This window comes from Salvelinus alpinus, chromosome 9, assembly GCF_045679555.1.
Source record: "Salvelinus alpinus chromosome 9, SLU_Salpinus.1, whole genome shotgun sequence".
Lineage (NCBI taxonomy): Eukaryota > Metazoa > Chordata > Actinopteri > Salmoniformes > Salmonidae > Salvelinus > Salvelinus alpinus.
Window position 1 is genome coordinate 4,202,359 of NC_092094.1, and position 19,500 is coordinate 4,221,858.

Sequence of the window (19,500 nt, forward strand, 5' to 3'; positions counted from 1 at the left end):
AAGATAGCCGGCTATGCCTCCGTCTCAGGCTGAACAATCTTCTATTGTATGTTTGGTAGAATAGAAGATAACCGCAAATGTGTTTACAATATCAGGTGACGTGTAAACACCAGTAGCCAACATTTGACTGTTCAAATGAGCCTTTCTATGCTATGAAACTAATACACTTCAAGTATCACCACTCTCTATGTTCCCTCTGTTTCAAAAAAGATCTCTCGTTATTTTCAGAATTTAGTTTTTCCTCTCATCATCTCCCTTTTACTTTTTATTTACAATTTCTTCCTTTTTTAATGTATATTTTTATTAGTCATGTTTTTAATCGCATGATTCTTATTTTGTATTTTTCCGCAACAACAAAAATAACTATGGCAGTTTACAAATACTTTGGATATTGATGAAGAATAATTTTGTTTTGTTTTCATTTGTTTGGTCTTTTTTTTATGGTTGTATTTTGATACACTGCCCATGTAACGCTAAATAATTGTCACTGTGTTGGACTGTATGCCTTGTTAAGAGAATAAAATATCAAATTCTGAATGATTTAAAAAACTGTGTTTCTAAAAAGGTTGTCTATAATACTTTATAACTTGAATGTTGTCAAGATGTTGTACATATAAATGGTCTTAAATTTAACTTGCTGAAACCTGCAGATACCTTGATTGTTTCAAACACCATGTTGGAAGTGTTGTGGTTACAAGATGGATTCTGCAGTTATTGTTCACACAACAGATGGCCTGAGTACAGATACACTTATTCAATATTTGTTCACGTTCTCACACACACACACACACAAACGACTGTACATACTGCCTAATACCAACATAATGAGTGTGCTGGGTAGTCAAGCATTACCATCCAACAGCAGCATGGGACAGAACCAGCCGCAGGTCAGAACAGGCCGCTTAACACACCTTGACATGGGCAACAATCAACATCAGGTAAGTTGTTACCACCTTTAGAGTATCCAGACTAGAGGTTACTGTAAGCAGCACTGAGGCTTTGGAATGTGTTTCTATTCATCCCTATCGCGTCTACAGTGAGGTTCGTAATTATTAGCATGAAAAATATAGTTCTAAAAGATTTGAATTCAACTGTTGGACTAATGCAAGGAAGTGTTTAGCCATACTGTCTCGTGGACATACTGTAGGATTACATTACATTAGTCTGGTTAAACGACTTCAAATCAAGAGTTCTGTGGAAGTGGTTTTACTGTATGGGGAATGCTTGTTTAACCGTGGCTATGATGTACAGCAGCATCACGATCCACGTGTCGTGTTTCGTTAGATGAAGTTCTCACCTAACTCCTACTGCCATACTGGTCCTTCATCGCATCAACAGCGCTTTACAACAACTTAAAATATGTGTTTTCAGCCATACAACCACTTTTTTTATTTTTTTATTACGATTTACGTGAGAAGTGATCCAATTGTATTTAGTGAGGATTCGATCCAAGGCGTGTTAGAGAGCGGGGCACTATACGGCAACAATACACATTTTAAAAAGGCCTTTTCTTCAATGTTTGCGGGTAAATGCTGCGCATGTCAGCTCAAGCGTAAAGTAAGTCAAATAAGTAGCCTGCTTACTGTAAAGCAAGTAGCCTGTTTAAGCGTAGAGTAAGTCAAGTAGCCTGTCTAAGCGTAAAGTAAGTAGCCTGTCTAAGCGTAAAGTAAGTCAAATAAGTAGCCTGCTTACTGTAAAGTAAGTAGCCTGTCTAAGCGTAGAGTAAGTAAAGTAGCCTGTCTAAGCGTAAAGTAAGTAGCCTGCCTAAGCGTAAAGTAAGTAAAGTAAGTAGCCTGCCTAAGTGTAAAGTAAGTAGCCTGCCTAAGTGTAAAGTAAGCAGCCTGCCTAAGCGTAAAGTAAGCAGCCTGCCTAAGCGTAAAGTAAGTAAAGTAAGTAGCCTGCCGAAGCGTAAAGTAAATGCTGCGCTGCACTATGAAGCACCTTGGACTGAATCCAGACCTAACATAAGTCTATAACACTGTCTTCTTCCAGCCCCCAGAGCGGGCCTTCTGTGACCTGTCCTCTCCGGGGCAGGAGGGCATCAGGGTGGTCCAGCTCTACCTGATGCCGGCCTTCTTCCTGGGGGTGTTGATACTGGGTCTCCCCCTCAACCTGCTCTCTCTCTGGATCTTCTCCCAACGCCTGAAACGCTGGTCCAGGTAGCCTAGAGGGTGGGATGAAACGCTGGTCTAGGTAGCCTAGAGGGTGGGCTGAAACGCTGGTCTAGGTAGCCTAGAGGGTGGGCTGAAACGCTGGTCTAGGTAGCCTAGAGGGTGGGCTGAAACGCTGGTCTAGGTAGCCTAGAGGGTGGGCTGAAACGCTGGTCTAGGTAGCCTAGAGGGTGGGCTGAAACGCTGGTCTAGGTAGCCTAGAGGGTGGGCTGAAACGCTGGTCTAGGTAGCCTAGAGGGTGGGCTGAAACGCTGGTCTAGGTAGCCTAGAGGGTGGGCTGAAACGCTGGTCTAGGTAGCCTAGAGGGTGGGCTGAAACGCTGGTCTAGGTAGCCTAGAGGGTGGGCTGAAATGCTGGTCTAGGTAGCCTAGAGGGTGGGCTGAAACGCTGGTCTAGGTAGCCTAGAGGCTAGAGGGGAGGCTGAAACGCTGGTCTAGGTAGCCTAGAGGTTAGAGGGGAGGGCTGAAACGCTGGTCTAGGTAGCCTAGAGGTTAGAGGGGAGGCTGAAACGCTGGTCTAGGTAGCCTAGAGGTTAGAGGGGAGGCTGAAACGCTGGTCTAGGTAGCCTAGAGGTTAGAGGGGAGGCTGAAACGCTGGTCTAGGTAGCCTAGAGGTTGGGGGGAGGCTGAAACGCTGGTCTAGGTAGCCTAGAGGTTAGAGGGGAGGCTGAAACGCTGGTCTAGGTAGCCTAGAGGTTAGAGGGGAGGCTGAAACGCTGGTCCAGGTAGCCTAGAGGGGTGGGCTGAAACGCTGGTCTAGGTAGCCTAGAGGTTAGAGGGGAGGCTGAAGCGCTGGTCTAGGTAGCCTAGAGGTTAGAGGGGAGGCTGAAACGCTGGTCTAGGTAGCCTAGAGGTTAGAGGGGAGGCTGAAACGCTGGTCTAGGTAGCCTAGAGGTTAGAGGGGAGGCTGAAACGCTGGTCTAGGTAGCCTAGAGGTTAGAGGGGAGGCTGAAACGCTGGTCCAGGTAGCCTAGAGGGTGGGCTGAAACGCTGGTCTAGGTAGCCTAGAGGTTAGAGGGCAGGCTGAAACGCTGGTCCAGGTAGCCTAGAGGTTAGAGGGGAGGCTGAAACGCTGGTCTAGGTAGCCTAGAGGTTAGAGGGGAGGCTGAAACGCTGGTCTAGGTAGCCTAGAGGTTAGAGGGGAGGCTGAAACGCTGGTCTAGGTAGCCTAGAGGTTAGAGGGGAGGGCTGAAACGCTGGTCTAGGTAGCCTAGAGGGTGGGCTGAAACGCTGGTCTAGGTAGCCTAGAGGTTAGAGGGGAGGCTGAAACGCTGGTCTAGGTAGCCTAGAGGTTAGAGGGGAGGCTGAAACGCTGGTCTAGGTAGCCTAGAGGTTAGAGGGGAGGCTGAAACGCTGGTCTAGGTAGCCTAGAGGTTAGAGGGGAGGCTGAAACGCTGGTCTAGGTAGCCTAGAGGGGAGGCTGAAACGCTGGTCTAGGTAGCCTAGAGGGGTGGGCTGAAACGCTGGTCTAGGTAGCCTAGAGGTTAGAGGGGAGGCTGAAACGCTGGTCTAGGTAGCCTAGAGGTTAGAGGGGAGGGCTGAAACGCTGGTCCAGGTAGCCTAGAGGGGAGGCTGAAACGCTGGTCTAGGTAGCCTAGAGGTTAGAGGGGAGGCTGAAACGCTGGTCTAGGTAGCCTAGAGGTTAGAGGGGAGGCTGAAACGCTGGTCTAGGTAGCCTAGAGGTTAGAGGGGAGGGCTGAAACGCTGGTCTAGGTAGCCTAGAGGTTAGAGGGGAGGCTGAAACGCTGGTCTAGGTAGCCTAGAGGGGAGGCTAAAATGCTGGTCTAGGTAGCCTAGAGGGGAGGCTGAAACTCTGGTCTAGGTAGCCTAGAGGTTAGAGGGGAGGCTGAAACGCTGGTCTAGGTAGCCTAGAGGTTAGAGGGGAGGCTGAAACGCTGGTCTAGGTAGCCTAGAGGGGAGGCTAAAATGCTGGTCTAGGTAGCCTAGAGGGGAGGCTGAAACGCTGGTCTAGGTAGCCTAGAGGTTAGAGGGGAGGGCTGAAACGCTGGTGTAGGTAGCCTAGAGGTTAGAGGGGAGGGTTGAAACGCTGGTCTAGGTAGCCTAGAGGTTAGAGGGGAGGCTGAAACGCTGGTCCAGGTAGCCTAGAGGTTAGAGGGGAGGCTGAAACGCTGGTCTAGGTAGCCTAGAGGTTAGAGGGGAGGCTGAAACGCTGGTCTAGGTAGCCTAGAGGTTAGAGGGGAGGCTGAAACGCTGGTCTAGGTAGCCTAGAGGTTAGAGGGGAGGCTGAAACTCTGGTCTAGGTAGCCTAGAGGGGAGGCTGAAACGCTGGTCTAGGTAGCCTAGAGGTTAGAGGGGAGGCTGAAACGCTGGTCTAGGTAGCCTAGAGGGTGGGCTGAAACGCTGGTCTAGGTAGCCTAGAGGTTAGAGGGGAGGCTGAAACTCTGGTCTAGGTAGCCTAGAGGGGAGGCTGAAACGCTGGTCTAGGTAGCCTAGAGGCTAGAGGGGAGGGCTGAAACGCTGGTCCAGGTAGCCTAGAGGTTAGAGGGGAGGCTGAAACGCTGGTCTAGGTAGCCTAGAGGTTAGAGGGGAGGGCTGAAACGCTGGTCTAGGTAGCCTAGAGGTTAGAGGGGAGGCTGAAACGCTGGTCTAGGTAGCCTAGAGGTTAGAGGGGTGGGCTGAAACGCTGGTCTAGGTAGCCTAGAGGTTAGAGGGGAGGCTGAAACGCTGGTCTAGGTAGCCTAGAGGGGAGGCTGAAACGCTGGTCTAGGTAGCCTAGAGGTTAGAGGGGAGGCTGAAACGCTGGTCTAGGTAGCCTAGCGGGGAGGCTGAAACGCTGGTCTAGGTAGCCTAGAGGTTAGAGGGGAGGCTGAAACGCTGGTCTAGGTAGCCTAGAGGGGAGGCTGAAACGCTGGTCTAGGTAGCCTAGAGGTTAGAGGGGAGGCTGAAACGCTGGTCTAGGTAGCCTAGAGGGGAGGCTGAAACGCTGGTCTAGGTAGCCTAGAGGTTAGAGGGGAGGCTGAAACGCTGGTCTAGGTAGCCTAGAGGTTAGAGGGATGGCTGAAACGCTGGTCTAGGTAGCCTAGAGGTTAGAGGGGTGGCTGAAACGCTGGTCTAGGTAGCCTAGAGGGTGGGCTGAAACGCTGGTCTAGGTAGCCTAGAGGTTAGAGGGGAGGCTGAAACGCTGGTCCAGGTAGCCTAGAGGCTAGAGGGGAGGGCTAAAACGCTGGTCTAGGTAGCCTAGAGGGGAGGCTGAAACGCTGGTCTAGGTAGCCTAGAGGTTAGAGGGGAGGGCTGAAACGCTGATCTAGGTAGCCTAGAGGTTAGAGGGGAGGCTGAAACGCTGGTCTAGGTAGCCTAGAGGTTAGAGGGGAGGCTGAAACGCTGATCTAGGTAGCCTAGAGGTTTGAGGGGCGGCTGGCCACCGAAACGTTCCCGGTTGGGATCTGAGGGATTTGACTACTAGAGGGTTTGCTAGTGACAAATCTTAGCAATAAATAATCTCCTGCTGTTGTGCCCTTGAGCAAGGCACTTCTTAACCCTTAAACTGCTTACTGGGTGCTGTACTGTGTGTGTGTGTGTGTGTGTGTGTGTGTGTGTGTGTGTGTGTGTGTGTGTGTGTGTGTGTGTGTGTGTGTGTGTGTGTGTGTGTGTGTGTGTGTGTGTGTGTGTGTGTGTGTGTGTGTGTGTGTGTGTGTGTGTGTGTGTGTGTGTGTGTGTGTGTGTGTGTGTGTGTGTGTGTGTGTGTGTGTGTGTGTGTGTGTGTGTGTGTGTGTGTGTGTGTGTGTGTGTGTTGGATGGGTTAGCCACAGTAGAATACCTATTTCTGGTATAGATTCATAAAGTCTTCTTCTTCAGGAGTAGTGTCCTGCTCTTCAACCTGGCCATGGCTGACACCTTTTGGCTGCTGGCTCTACCCTTCCTCATCCACTATCACGTAAACGGTTTGGATTTCGTATCATTTATTTGACTATTTAAAAAAAACACATAGGTGGTTGCCAGTCTGTTTGTGCTAGCGTGTCAAGTTGCCAACTCCTTGTCACTCATTGTCATGTTTTGGCTTATCAATGACAACAGTAGAGTTGGTACAAAACAGCACAAAACATAGGCTTATCAATGACAACAGTAGAGTTGGTACAAAACAGCACAAAACATAGCTGAAACTAATCTAACAAGTTGATACACTGCATTTAAAAATAAAAGGATTAACTATCAAGTTTAACAACCATTGTGGTCCTCTTTAGGTCTCCACTGGGGTCTAGGTAAGTAAATCCAATTGCCAATATTGTCTGTCGTTTTCATTTCCTGTTGTAGCGTTTCTTTATGAAGCAAGGCACATTTGTGTATAATTGAGTGACTATCAGAGATGACAACATGACAAGAGGAAAACTGTTGATGTACAACCAAGTTTTGAAATGGCACCTTCATGTATTATATCGTTCTAACTCTCAACAGTAAGGAAGCTATTCAATCAGATCCGACATCCACATAGCCTTTGTTTTGGCATCGGTATTCAGTATCGGAGGTGGAACTGCGGTAGAGTTGTCAAATCCACTAGTCAAATCCACAAATCCACTAGGGAGGTAAAGCAAAACAGAGAACACCATCGTGTTCGTGAGTCTCGTTTCAGGAAACTATGCGCAGTCACTTCTTCACACAAGAGCCATTTGAAAGTAATCTTCTTCTTTAATTTTTAATCAAAATGCATTTATAGAATTTATAATTTTGTTCCTTCTGGAACATGTGAACTTTCATGCGTCTTAATAACAAACGCCATCTGTAAATACAAATACAATTGTTAAAATTACGAGCCTAGTTGGTTTAGCCACCTTCCTGCTAGCCATGATTGGCTGAGATAATAAGTGGGCTGGACATGTCAAGAGATGAGTTTCGGATTGGTCTGCCATATAGCACGCTTCTGTCTATTTGAGCTGGTTAGTATGTGTAGGTAATCCTGTCTAACGCAGCTTTTAAAAAATATATTACTTAGTAGAACTGCATAAGTGTTGTTCTCCGCTTTCTAGAGGACCGAGTTTTGAAATCAGTGGAATTAGAGTATGATAGCTAAGGAGATGGAGAACACACCTGTCTCCAGATTACACCTGCAACCATGGGAACCGTGAGAAGAGAAGGAGAAGCGTCCAACCATGCAGATAGGCATGATGGGTAAGATAGTTTAGCTAGCTACAGTTGAAGTCGGAAGTTTACATACACCTTAGCCAAATACATTAAACTCAGTTTTTCACAATTCCTGACATTTAATCCTAATAAACATTCCCTGTCTTAGGTCAGTTAGGATCACCACTTTATTTTAAGAATGGGAAATGTCAGAATAATAGTAGAGAGAATGATTTATTTCAGCCTTTATTTCTTTCATCACATTCCCAGTGGGTCAGAAGTTTACAAATACTCAATTAGTATTTGGTAGCATTGCTTTAAATTGTTTAACTTGGGTCAAACGTTTCGGATAGCCTTCCACAAGATTCCAACAATAAGTTGGGTGAATTTTGGCCCATTCCTCCTGACAGAGCTGGTGTAACTGAGTCAGGTTTGTAAGCCTCCTTGCTCGCACACATTTTCAGTTCTGCCCACACATTTTCTATGGGATTGAGGTCAGGGCTTTGTGATGGCCACTCCAATACCTTGACTTTGTTGTCCTTAAGCCATTTTGCCACAACTTTGGAAGTATGCTTGGGGTCATTGTCCATTTGGAAGACCCATTTGCAACCAAGCTTTAACTTCCTGACTGATGTCTTGAGATGTTGCTTTAATATATCCACATAATTTTCCTTCCTCATGATGTCATGTCATCTATTTTGTGAAGTGCACCAATCCTCCTGCAGTAAAGCACCCCCACAACAAGATGCTGCCACCCCCGTGCTTCACGGTTGGGATGGTTTTCTTCGGCTTGCAAGCCTCCCCCTTTTTCCTCCAAACATAACGATGGTCATTATGGCCAAACAGTTCTATTTTTGCTTCATCAGACCAGAGGACATTTTTCCAGAAAATACGATCTTAGTCCCCATGTGCAGTTGCAAACCGTAGTCTGGCTTTTTATGGTGATTTCGGAGCAGTGGCTTCTTCCTTGCTGAGCGGACTTTCAGGTTATGTCGATATAGGACTCGTTTTACTGTGGATATAGATACTTTTGTACCTGTTTCCTCCAGCATCTTCACAAGGTCCTTTGCTGTTGTTCTGGGATTGATTTGCACTTTTTGCACCAAAGTATGTTCATCTCTAGGAGACAGAATGTGTCTCCTTCCTGAGCGGTATGGCGGCTGCGTGGTCCCATGGTGTTTATACTTACGTACTATTGTTTGTACAGATGAACATGGTACCTTCAGGCGTTTGGAAATTGTTCCCAAGGATGAACCAGACTTGTGGAGGTCTTGGCTGATTTCTTTTGATTTTCCCATGATGTCAAGCAAAGGGGCACTGCGTTTCAAGGTAGGCCTTGAAATACATCCACGGGTACACCTCCAATTGACTCAAATGATGTCAATTAGCCTATCAGAAGCTTCTAAAGCCATGACATCATTTTCTGGAATCTTCCAAGCTGTTTAAAGGCACAGTCAACTTAGTGTATGTAAACTTCTGACCCACTGGAATTGTGATACAGTGAATTATAAGTGAAATAATCTGTAAACAATTGTTTGAAAAATGACTTGTGTCATGCACAAAGTAGATGTCCTAACCGACTTGTCAAAACTATAGTTTGTTAACAATAAATTTGTGGTGGTTGAAAAACGAGTTTTAATGACTCCAACCTAAGTGTACGTAAACTTCCGACTTCAACTGTAGATTTACGGGTGCCGCCATAGACTCTTAAGGACTTTGTTTGTTTGTTTTTTTACATATTCATTTTTAAATAGCCTACACTTTCTCTCTCTGAACTTCTAACACAAGTGGGGCAGGTGTGGGTTCCTGACAATGATCAAAAGAGCAGATGCTCACCTATTTGACAGCTCCAAGCAGTTCCACCGCCGCCGCCGCCGCCGCCGCCGCCGCCGCCAACACTGCCAAAACATCCGCTATGCGAGTGTCTGCGATCGTTTGTTGTTGATCGGATTGAATCTGAATTGAGACCTGACTGAGTTCCACATTTAAAAAAAAAAAAATCTAAATCAAATCCCTAAAACACAGGTGTCAAACTCATTCCACGGTGGGCCGAGTGTCTGCGGGTTTTCGCTCCTCCCTTGTACTTGATTGATGAATTAACATCACTAATTAGTTAGGAACTCCCCACACCTGGTTGTCTAGGGCTTTATTGAAAGGAAAAACCAAAAACCTGCAGACACTAGGCCCTCCGTGGAATGAGTTTGACACCCCTGCCCTAAAGGATTACCTAGTTCCATACCTACGGACTGTTTCTCTAATTGTAGGTGTGTCGCTCTGCAAGACCCTGCGGCTGCTCTACCACAACTATTTCTACCTCAGCATCTTCTTCGTTTCCTGCGTTAGCGTGGACCGCTATCTCGCCATCGTCCACCCGCTGCGCTCTGTGGTTTTACTCGGCCGCCGGCAGACCTGTTTACTCTGCGCCGTTATCTGGACAATTTCCATGGTGATAAGTGTCCCTGTGGCTCACATGACGTTGCTACAGCGTTGCCCCGGAGACAAGAATCGTACCGTGTGTACCCTGTATATGTTACTGGACGACACTGAGGAGAGCCTACCCTACTCACTCTGCTGTACCTCCATCGGCTTCCTCTTCCCTCTCACCTCCATCTGTTACTGTTGCCTCCGCAGGTGGTTACCCATTACATTATTGATTGGTTACCCATTACATTATTGATTGGTTACCCATTACATTATTGATTGGGTACCCATTACATTATTGATTGGTTACCCATTACATTATTGATTGATTACCCATTACATTATTGATTGGTTACCCATTACATTATTGATTGATTGGTTGATTTACTGATTGATTGATCAAATTAGGGAGTTTTTCCTAGGGAGTTTTTCCTAGCCACCGTGCTTCTACACCTGCATTGCTTGCATTTTCGGGTTTTAGGCTGGGTTTCTGTATAAGCACTTCGAGATATTAGCTGATGTACAAAGGGCTATATAAAATAAACTTGATTTGATTTGAATTATTGGAAACACAGCCTATAATATAGAGTGTTTGATTTGACTATTTCTTTTTTTATATATATTTGTTTACAAACAACACCTCTCCAACATGCTTTTAATTGGTCTGTCTCCACAGCATCAGGGAGCTCCGCCTCCGCAGCCGCCGGCCACACCTCCACAAAAACAAGGGGCAACGTCTCCGTCTGACCCGCGTGTTGACCGCCGTGCTGACCCTCTTCGCCCTGTTCTACCTGCCCTACCACCTAAGCAGGAACGCGGCCATCGTGATGCACGCCGTGTACCTGGGCAGGCCGGCGTTCTGGCAGCCCGTTGACCTGGTATTCTGCCTGGAGATCTGTCTATGTAGCCTGAATACCTGTGTCAACCCGCTGTTTACTTGCTTCGTGGGACGCCAGTTTAGGAAGGAGTTCCAGGATACCTTTGGGTTCGCTTGGGTCGCTTGGCTGCAGCTTTGGAAGAGTCAACGACAGCAATCAGCGGTGAATTATGTGACGTCAGTGACAGGGTTGTTTGAGAGAGAGAGGAACCAAAGGACCATGGGGCATGAGAGAGAGGGGCATAGTAGCCAGGGGTTGGCTGCTGTCACTCCACTGTGAATGTTGAAGGATCAGACCATGGTAAATGACCATCTCAATTATTAAAAAATCCATCCTCTCCCCATCGCCTCCCTTGATTGGAAAATACTTGGCGGGGGGGGGGGCTGTTCTAGGTTGTCTTTGTTGCAGCTGGACCGCACAGATAATCAGATCTCAGTCACAATGCCTGAGGAAGTGTTTTACATCTTAAGAATCACAGCAACGACCCTGGTTATCTGTGTGATACAGCAACGAGCCTGTCTGTGGGTGGTTGTCTGTATGTTACAGCAACGAGCCTGTCTGTGGGTGGTTGTCTGTATGTTACAGCAACGAGCCTGTCTGTGGGTGGTTGTCTTCCTTACTTTATTTTGTACTGAGCATGGAATTTGTATGCATGTCACTTTTAGTTAGTCCTGAGGCATGGTCCTAGGGCTCAGGTCCTCCGGGAGGGGAGAACTCTATAGAAGAAAGCCTGCCTCCAGCTGTTTGCTTAGAAATTCTAGGGACAATAAGGAGGCCTGCGTCTTGTGACTGTAGCGTACTTGTAGGTATGTACGGCAGGACCAAATCAGAGAGATAGCTAGGGGCAAGAAACACTTATTAAGTTAGCAGTAAAACCTTGAAATCAGCCCTAGCCTGATTAGTCTAATCTAGAAGTGACTAAAGCATGATTTAGTTTTTCTGCATCATTTTTGGACAAAGAGTTGCAGAGTTTTGCAATGTTACGAAGATGGAAAAAAGCTGCCCTTAAAAGATTCTAAAGAGAGATCGAGGTCCAGAATTACACTGAGGTCCTTCACAGTTTTATTTGAGACGATTGTACAACCATCGAGATGAATTGTCAGATCCAACAGAAGATCTCTTTGTTTCTTGGGACCTAGAACTATCATCTCTGTTTTGTCCGCCATCCACTTCCATATGTCTGAAACACAGACTTCCAGGGTAGGCAATTAGGACGGGGTTCACCATGTTTTATCGAAATGTACAGCTGTGTGTCGTCCGCAGAGCAGTGGAAGTTAACATTGTGTTTCCAAACGACCAAGAGGTAGAATATATAGAGAAAACAATAGTGGTCGTAAAATGGAACCTCGAGGAACACCGAAACGTACAATTGATTTGTCCGAGGATAAACCATCCACAGAGACAAACTGATATCTTTCTGACAGATAAGATCTAAACCAGGCAAGAACTTGTCCGTGTCGACCAATTAGGGTTTCCAATCTCTCCAAAAGAATGTGGTGATCGATAGTGAGAAAACAAGAAGAAACCCGCACATTGCTCTGGATAATATCACTGCTCTTTAATAAGCTTTACGTAACGGCCTCAAGGCCTTCGTCAGAGCTTTTGTGAGTGTTTTTAATTTGCAGCCTTATGTAGACATAGCATCCAATGGGGTTGGAGTATAAGGAAAGCATATGTTACCAACTATAACAATGTGCATTTCAAATATTTTAATAACTCTAATAAAGTGTGTACATAAAACGTATTAAACAAGACTGTGAAACAACAATGAGGACATCAACCAAGTAAGTTTTCATCAATCACGAAGTACAGATTAATCTGAAGTGGCGCCATTAACTCAAATCAAATGTTATTGGTTAGCAGATGTTATTGCGAGTGTAGCGAAATGCTTGTGCTTCTAGTTCAGACAGTGCAGCAATATCTAACATGTAATCTAACAATTCCCCAACAACTACCTAATACACACAAATCTAAGTAAAGGAATAAGAATGTATATATATAAATATATGTATGAGCAATGACAGAGCATCATAGGCCAGAAGCAATAGATGGTATAAAATACAGTATATACACATTTGAGATGAGTAATGCCAGATATGTAAACATTATTAAAGTGGCCAATGATTTCATTGTCTGTATGTAGGCAGCAGGCTTTTTGTGTTAGTGATGGCTGTTTAACTGTCTGATGGCCTTGAGATAGAAGCTGTTTTTCAGTCTCTCGGTCCCTGCTTTGATGCACCTGTACTGACCTCGCCATCTGAATGGTAGTAGGGTGAACAGGCAGTGGCTTGGGTGGTTGTTGTCCTTGATGATCTTTTTGGCCTTCCTGTGACATCGGGTGCTGTTGGTGTCCTGGAGGGCAGGTAGTTTTCCCCCGGTGATGCAGACCGTACCACCGTCTGGAGAGCCCTGCGGTTGGGGGCGGTGCAGTTGCCATACCAGGCTGTGATACAGCCCGACAGGATGCTCTCAATTGTGCATCTGTAAAAATTTGTGAGGGTTTTAGGTGACAAGCCAAATTTATTCAGCCTCCTGAGGTTGGAGAGGCGCTGTTCACCTTCTTCACCACACTGTCTGTGTGGGTGGACCATTTCAGTTTGTCCATGATGTGTACACCGAGGAACTTAAAACTTACCACCTTATCCACTGCTGTCCCGTCGATGTGGATAGGGGGGTGCTCCCTCTGCTGTTTCCTCAAGTCCACGATCATCTCCTTTGTTTTGTTGACGTTGAGTGAGAGGTTGTTTTCCTGACACCACACTCCGAGTGCCCTCACCTCCTCCCTGTAGGGTGTTACGTCGTTGTTGGTAATCAAGCCTACTACTGTTGTGCAAACTTGATGATTGAGTTGGAGGTGTGCATGGCCACGCAGTCATGGGTGAACAAGGAGTACAGGAGGGGGCTGAGCACGCACCCTTGTGGGGCCCCGGTGTTGAGGATCAGCGAAGTGGAGATGTTGTTTCCTACCTTCACCACCTGGGTGCGGCCTGTCAGGAAGTCCAGTACCCAATTGCACAGGGCGGGGTTGAGACCCAGGGCCTCAAGCTTAATGGAGGGTACTATGGTGTTGAATTCTGGGCTATAGTCAATGAACAGCATTCTTACATAGGTATTCCTCTTGTCCAGATGGGTTAGGGCAGTGTGCAGTGTGATGGCGATTGCATCGTCTGTGGACCTATTGATGTGGTAAGCAAATTGAAGTGGGTCTAGGGTGGCAGGTAAGGTGAAGGTGATATGATCCTTGACTAGTCTCTCAAAGCACTTCATGATGACAGAAGTGAGTTCTACGGGGCGATAGTCATTTAGTTCAGTTACCTTTGGCTTTTTTGGTTACAGGAACAATGGTGGCCATCTTGAAGAATGTGGGGACAGCAGACTGGGATAGGGAGAGATTGAATATGTCCGTAAACACACCAGCCAACTGGTTTGCGCATGCTCTGAGGACGCAGCTAGGGATGCCATCTGGGCCGGCAGCCTTGCGAGGGTTAACACGTTTAAATGTCTTACTAACATCGGCCACAGAGAAGGAGAGCCCACAGTCCTTGGTAGCGGGCCACGTCGATGGCACTGTGTTATTCTCAAAGCAAAGAAGGTGTTTAGTTTGTCTGGAAGCAAGACGTCGGTGTCCGTGACGTGGCTGGTTTTCCTTTTGTAGTCTATGATCGTCTGTAGACCCTGCCACATACGGCTCGTGTCTGAGCCGTTAAATTGCGACTCCACTTTGTCTCTATACTGACACTGATTTCACCTGAGGGATCGTCAGAAGGGATGGGGGGGGGGGGGGGGGCTGAGGAGTATTTCTGTCTGTAATAAAGCCCTATTGTGGGGAAAACCCATTCTGATTGGCTATGCCCTCCCAGGCCCACCCATAGCTGCGCCCCTGCCCAGTCATGTGAAATCCATAGATTAAGGCCTAATTTATTTATTTGAATAAATGTTGCATGTTGGGTTTATATTCATGTTTAGTGTACTACTAGCAAGGGAAGACAACTTCCTTGTTTTCACAAAATGAAAAGACAAGAAAGAAACACTTTGCTATCGCCCTCTTGTGAATGGGAGTGGGACCGGCGAGGATATCATGTTACCAAAAGGTATCCACTACTCCAAAAATCTAATTCCACCCACTTGCACGGACGCACATACAGTAGATCAATGGAGTGAAGCTTGTAGTAACTTTTACCAAAGATTATGGATATACTGACAAGATACACGTCTCTCCACTGTAACAATGGGAGTCGTTGTCCACAAAGCAGTATGGTGGGCTGTCTTGCCCCCGCCTATCCTTTCTTTGGATTGGTGGATACATCTCATGATTGTTGACGTCATCCGCCTGTATTCAATGGAGAGAGATGCTATATGCTACCAGCCTCATGCCATGAATTCACAGAGTCTTCTGGAGACAACTGTGCTTAAATTTACTTTCCATGTCTTACGTTCGGTTTTGTACATCAGCTTCAAACAGCTGAAAATACAATATTTTGTGTTTTGATAAGTATATTTCACAGCAGTTTAGAAGGTGCAATGATTCTCTACACTATACTTGCTTGTTTTGTCACATAAACTGAAATTAGGCAAACTATTTTAATTTTAGCAACCAGGAAATGGAATGTGATTTCTGCATAGTGAATCTTTATCGCATCTAGATCGAAACCCCTGAGCTGACAAGGTAAAAATCTGTCGTTCTGCCCCTGAACAAGGCAGTTAACCCACTGTTCCCCGGTAGGCCGTCATTGAAAATAAGAATTTATTCTTTAACTGACTCGCCTAGTTAAATAAAGGTTACTTTTTTTTTTAATAAACAAATAAAATAAGCGTACCAAAACGTATATTCCATCAAATAAACCTCATGTAGCAAATAAGCCATTCATTTTTTGATGACCAAATTCGACACTCATTGACCTTGATACAAAACTCATTGCTTGGTGGGCGAAACAACGAAAACACGCCACCTGCTGGTAGGAGACAGATTTTCCGCTGAGTTGGGCCTCTCTCTTCCTCTTCCTCCCTGCATTTACTCATAAAGAGCATTTTCGATTTGGCATGTTAAAGCTACTTGGTCTCATGTGATCCAGTTATTTATCTTCAACCTTTTGTCACATAAAACTTCCTTAAACTCAAAAACTAAATCTTCCAAATCTCTTGACAAATGAGATACACAAAGCCGTGTAGCCAACAATAACGATGCACTGAATCAGCCGTTAAATATACAGATAGCCTTGAATCATGCCATTCACCAGCCACATGAAACCAAACCCAGTAGAAAATTTGCCCTGAGAGTCTGAATTGACAAGAGAAATAGAGTAAACATTAAACAGACAGTAAAATAACAGATGGTTAGACCAAAGACTATAAGAGACTATTAAGAGAGATGGAAGATGGGAGATTATAGGACCACTTGTTTTTGTACCTAGGGTATGAGTGAGGACCCTAGAGGACTTGACTTGTTGTGCCTGACGGAAAACATTGTAGGCCTATTTGGTTTTCAGGCTTAAGTTTAAACAATAATCCTATTTTAGTCACAAAGTGTGTACACTGAATCTATTTTTTTTATTTAACTAGTTAATAACAAATTCTTATTTACAACGACGGCCTAGCGGGGAACAGTGGGTTGTTTAGAGGTAGAACGACCAGATTTTTACCTTGTCAGCTCGGGGAGATTCGATCCATCAACCTTTCGGTTACTGGCCCAATGCTCCAACCACTAGGCTACCTGCCGCCCCATCAATGTTGCCAATATGAATACACCCCCGTGAGTAAACAAATTAATACAGAAATAAAAGAGAAAACCCCCTGGCTGTGAGGAGAGAGGAGTGTGCGCATGTGTTGTGTCTCGCTCGCCGCAGAGTGGAGCTGTCGACAGGTACTTGACACAACTGACTCCGTGCGCGGCCGTTCCGCTCCTTAGCGCGGCCGTTCCGCTCCTAAACAGCTACCCGCCTCAGCGGAGATCCTCACCACAGATAAGGGAGAGTGGAGCGTCTTTGCTTGGAAAATATTCATTCAATTTGTAATTTTCAACCTAATCACGTTGTCTCTTTTGGTCTTATCATATTATGGATACATTTTAAACTTTATCAAGAGGGTGATTATTATTTTTTTTTACCAGTTGACTGGTATCTGTACAAAATGGTACTGAATAGATAGATGTACATTGCATATGGCAAATAAATATTTATCAGACTACTGTTTTGTGACTGTGAAACCAAACCATACCAGATTGGTCGCCTAATTCTGCAATATCATCGTTTTTTCTCAGCTCATTTAATACACTTGGCATTGGATGCCTAAACACCGATTTTCTTCCGAGAAAGAGGCACATAATTCGGATGAACATCTTGACAAATATGTTTAACAATATTCTACACTTGAATTCGTTATCATAATAATCATAGAATTCGAGCAGAGAAGAATTTGGACCCGGAACCAGTTAAACCGTGGGCTTTCCCCGCCCAGGTAAAGAAGGGATGAAGAATTTGGAATAATGGAATCTGAACCAGTTAAACCGCGGGGTTTCCCCGCCCAGTAAACAAGGGATGAAGAATTTGTCAGGAAAGACCTTCCGACATCTATACAGGTAAGTAGCTTGAATACTCCCCTTTTCTCTCTGTCTGCTTTTCACCTTGGGTTACGCTTCAAGAAGGAATCAATACCTTGGGTTACGCTTCAAGAAGGAATCAATACCTTGGGTTACGCTTCAAAAAGGAATCAATAGGGAATATAAAATGTTAAACTCTAGGCTATATCCATATCAAATGCAGGTGTGAATTGTCTCCTGTCTCATCAAGGCACTGAGAAAAAAATCTCACTTCCGCTAAAAAACCCATCAGAACAAAGTCTCACTTGTAAATTGGTTACTGTGATTTTGAATAAAATTCCAAATAGAAAACCAGGATCAGGAAGTGGAAAAATCACAATTATGTCAGACATGCCGAATATTTAAGGGTCCGTTATTTCCCGGGAGAGTGACCCTCCCTCTACCCCCCCCATCCTCCTTCAAGCGCAGGCAGCTGAGGGTGTTTTTAATGAATAATACAACAGAACGCGTCGTGACACAGGGTCGACGATGTCTGTTCGCTTATATATTCATCAGTATTAACCAAGAACGATCTGTTTGATCTCAACCTGTCATAGAATACACTCTGTTCGGTGCTGTAATACAACACTACATTGGACCCGGGGAGGATTTTGTGGGATTGTAGGCTACTGCATTGACTAAAATACTCGTATTACATGTCTTATTTAAAAATTCATAGTTCGATCGAATAATTTAGAATAGCAAAACATATCACGATTTAAAGTTGGCTACGTTTCAACTCGTGTCTTTCCAAAAGCATCATTTCGGGAAATTAATTTCGTTGTAGGTGACTGAAAAGAGCATGTTTTCCACCATAAATTTTTTTTATCAGCAATTAAACACCTTTTTCTGACGAAATTAAATCTGGAGTCGGGGATATTCTATTCATTCCAGTGTTTCTATTCCCAGCGGTTGGAGGTATGAACCATTCCACTGAATAATAATACTGGAAAACGTCACACGCCACGCTACAATTGGAAGACTTGTGGTTTTCCAATACTATCTTATCTCATCAGATGTATAGAATTTATCTTAATTATTTTTTAGTAAATCTTACGTTTTTTAATCGGATAAAGTTCAAAACTCCTTATTATATGAGCTCTCAGTATACCAACACAGACTGTCTGAATGTACATTCCGTGCTGCCTGTGTACTGCTGCGGTGTGGTATTAAGGTCGTTTTAATGGTCTTCGTTTAGCCAAGCTGTCTCCCTCAGAACAAAGTGAACATTAAAACACTGAACGAAAAATGGAACGGTAAAAGGTTCTAAATATTCCTAATATCAGAACTCTCCCCTTGATTTACATTATCTTTGATGTGCTAAAATGTTTATTCTACTGAGCCGTTTACTTTATGTTCCTATTCTTATATTTTATTATTTCTTATTGTTGTTGCATTGTGGAGAAGGAACGTGCAAGTAAGCATTTCATTGGGCGGTTTATACTTGCGTATCCTGTAGGCTACATAAGACTAATAAAACTTTAAACTTCGGTGTAAAATTACTAAAATTAGGTTCATAGTCTAGGCTATTTTAAATGATGTTTATTCATATTCGAAGGACGAGTAATCCCTATTTAGATTTTTTATTTTTTATTGACAAAAACAGAAATGGACAAAAACAGCCTATAAAAAATACCAATCAATTATCTTTAAGAATTGCTTCAAACGTTCAAAATAAGTGATTACATTCCACGTATTACAATGTAATAGAACGAAATGTCCCTCCTTTGTCACCATAGCCATCTCTTTTTAATTAGCTTAGAATATAGATCTGTATTTTAATTTAAAAGCCTAACGGTTTCCCATGGAATTTTTAAATATACCTAATCATTGCAAGAATAGTCAAATATTAAAAAATATATTTTTAAAGCAAATAAAGGATGTTATTAATAGGCCTACGAGTGTTTGTTTGATCTAAAGGGTGGTGGAGAAGCGTCAGAAGACAGGTGAGGTGATCGTGTTAACGGAGGACGGACGGCCTTCGGAGCAGCATGAGAAGAAACCGCCTTTATGTGACTGTACGTGCTTCGGCCTCCCGCGGCGTTACATCATCGCCATCATGATCCGGCCTCGGCTTCTGCATCTCCTTTGGCATCCGGTGTAACTTGGGCGTGGCTATCGTGGACGTGGTCAATAACAGCACCATCCACAAGGACGGCAAGATCATCATCACAGAGGTGCCTATCATATAAACTCAGTCGTGAAATGGTACCCTATTCCTTACATAGTGCTCTACTTTTGACCAGATCCCTAGGACCCCACAAATGGTACACTACTCCCTATAGGCCCTGGTCAAAAGTAGTGCACTATAGGCCTTGCCAGTGAATAGGGTGACATTTGGAACGGAAACAAATTACCCAGTCTCCGCCCCCTTTCCTCTA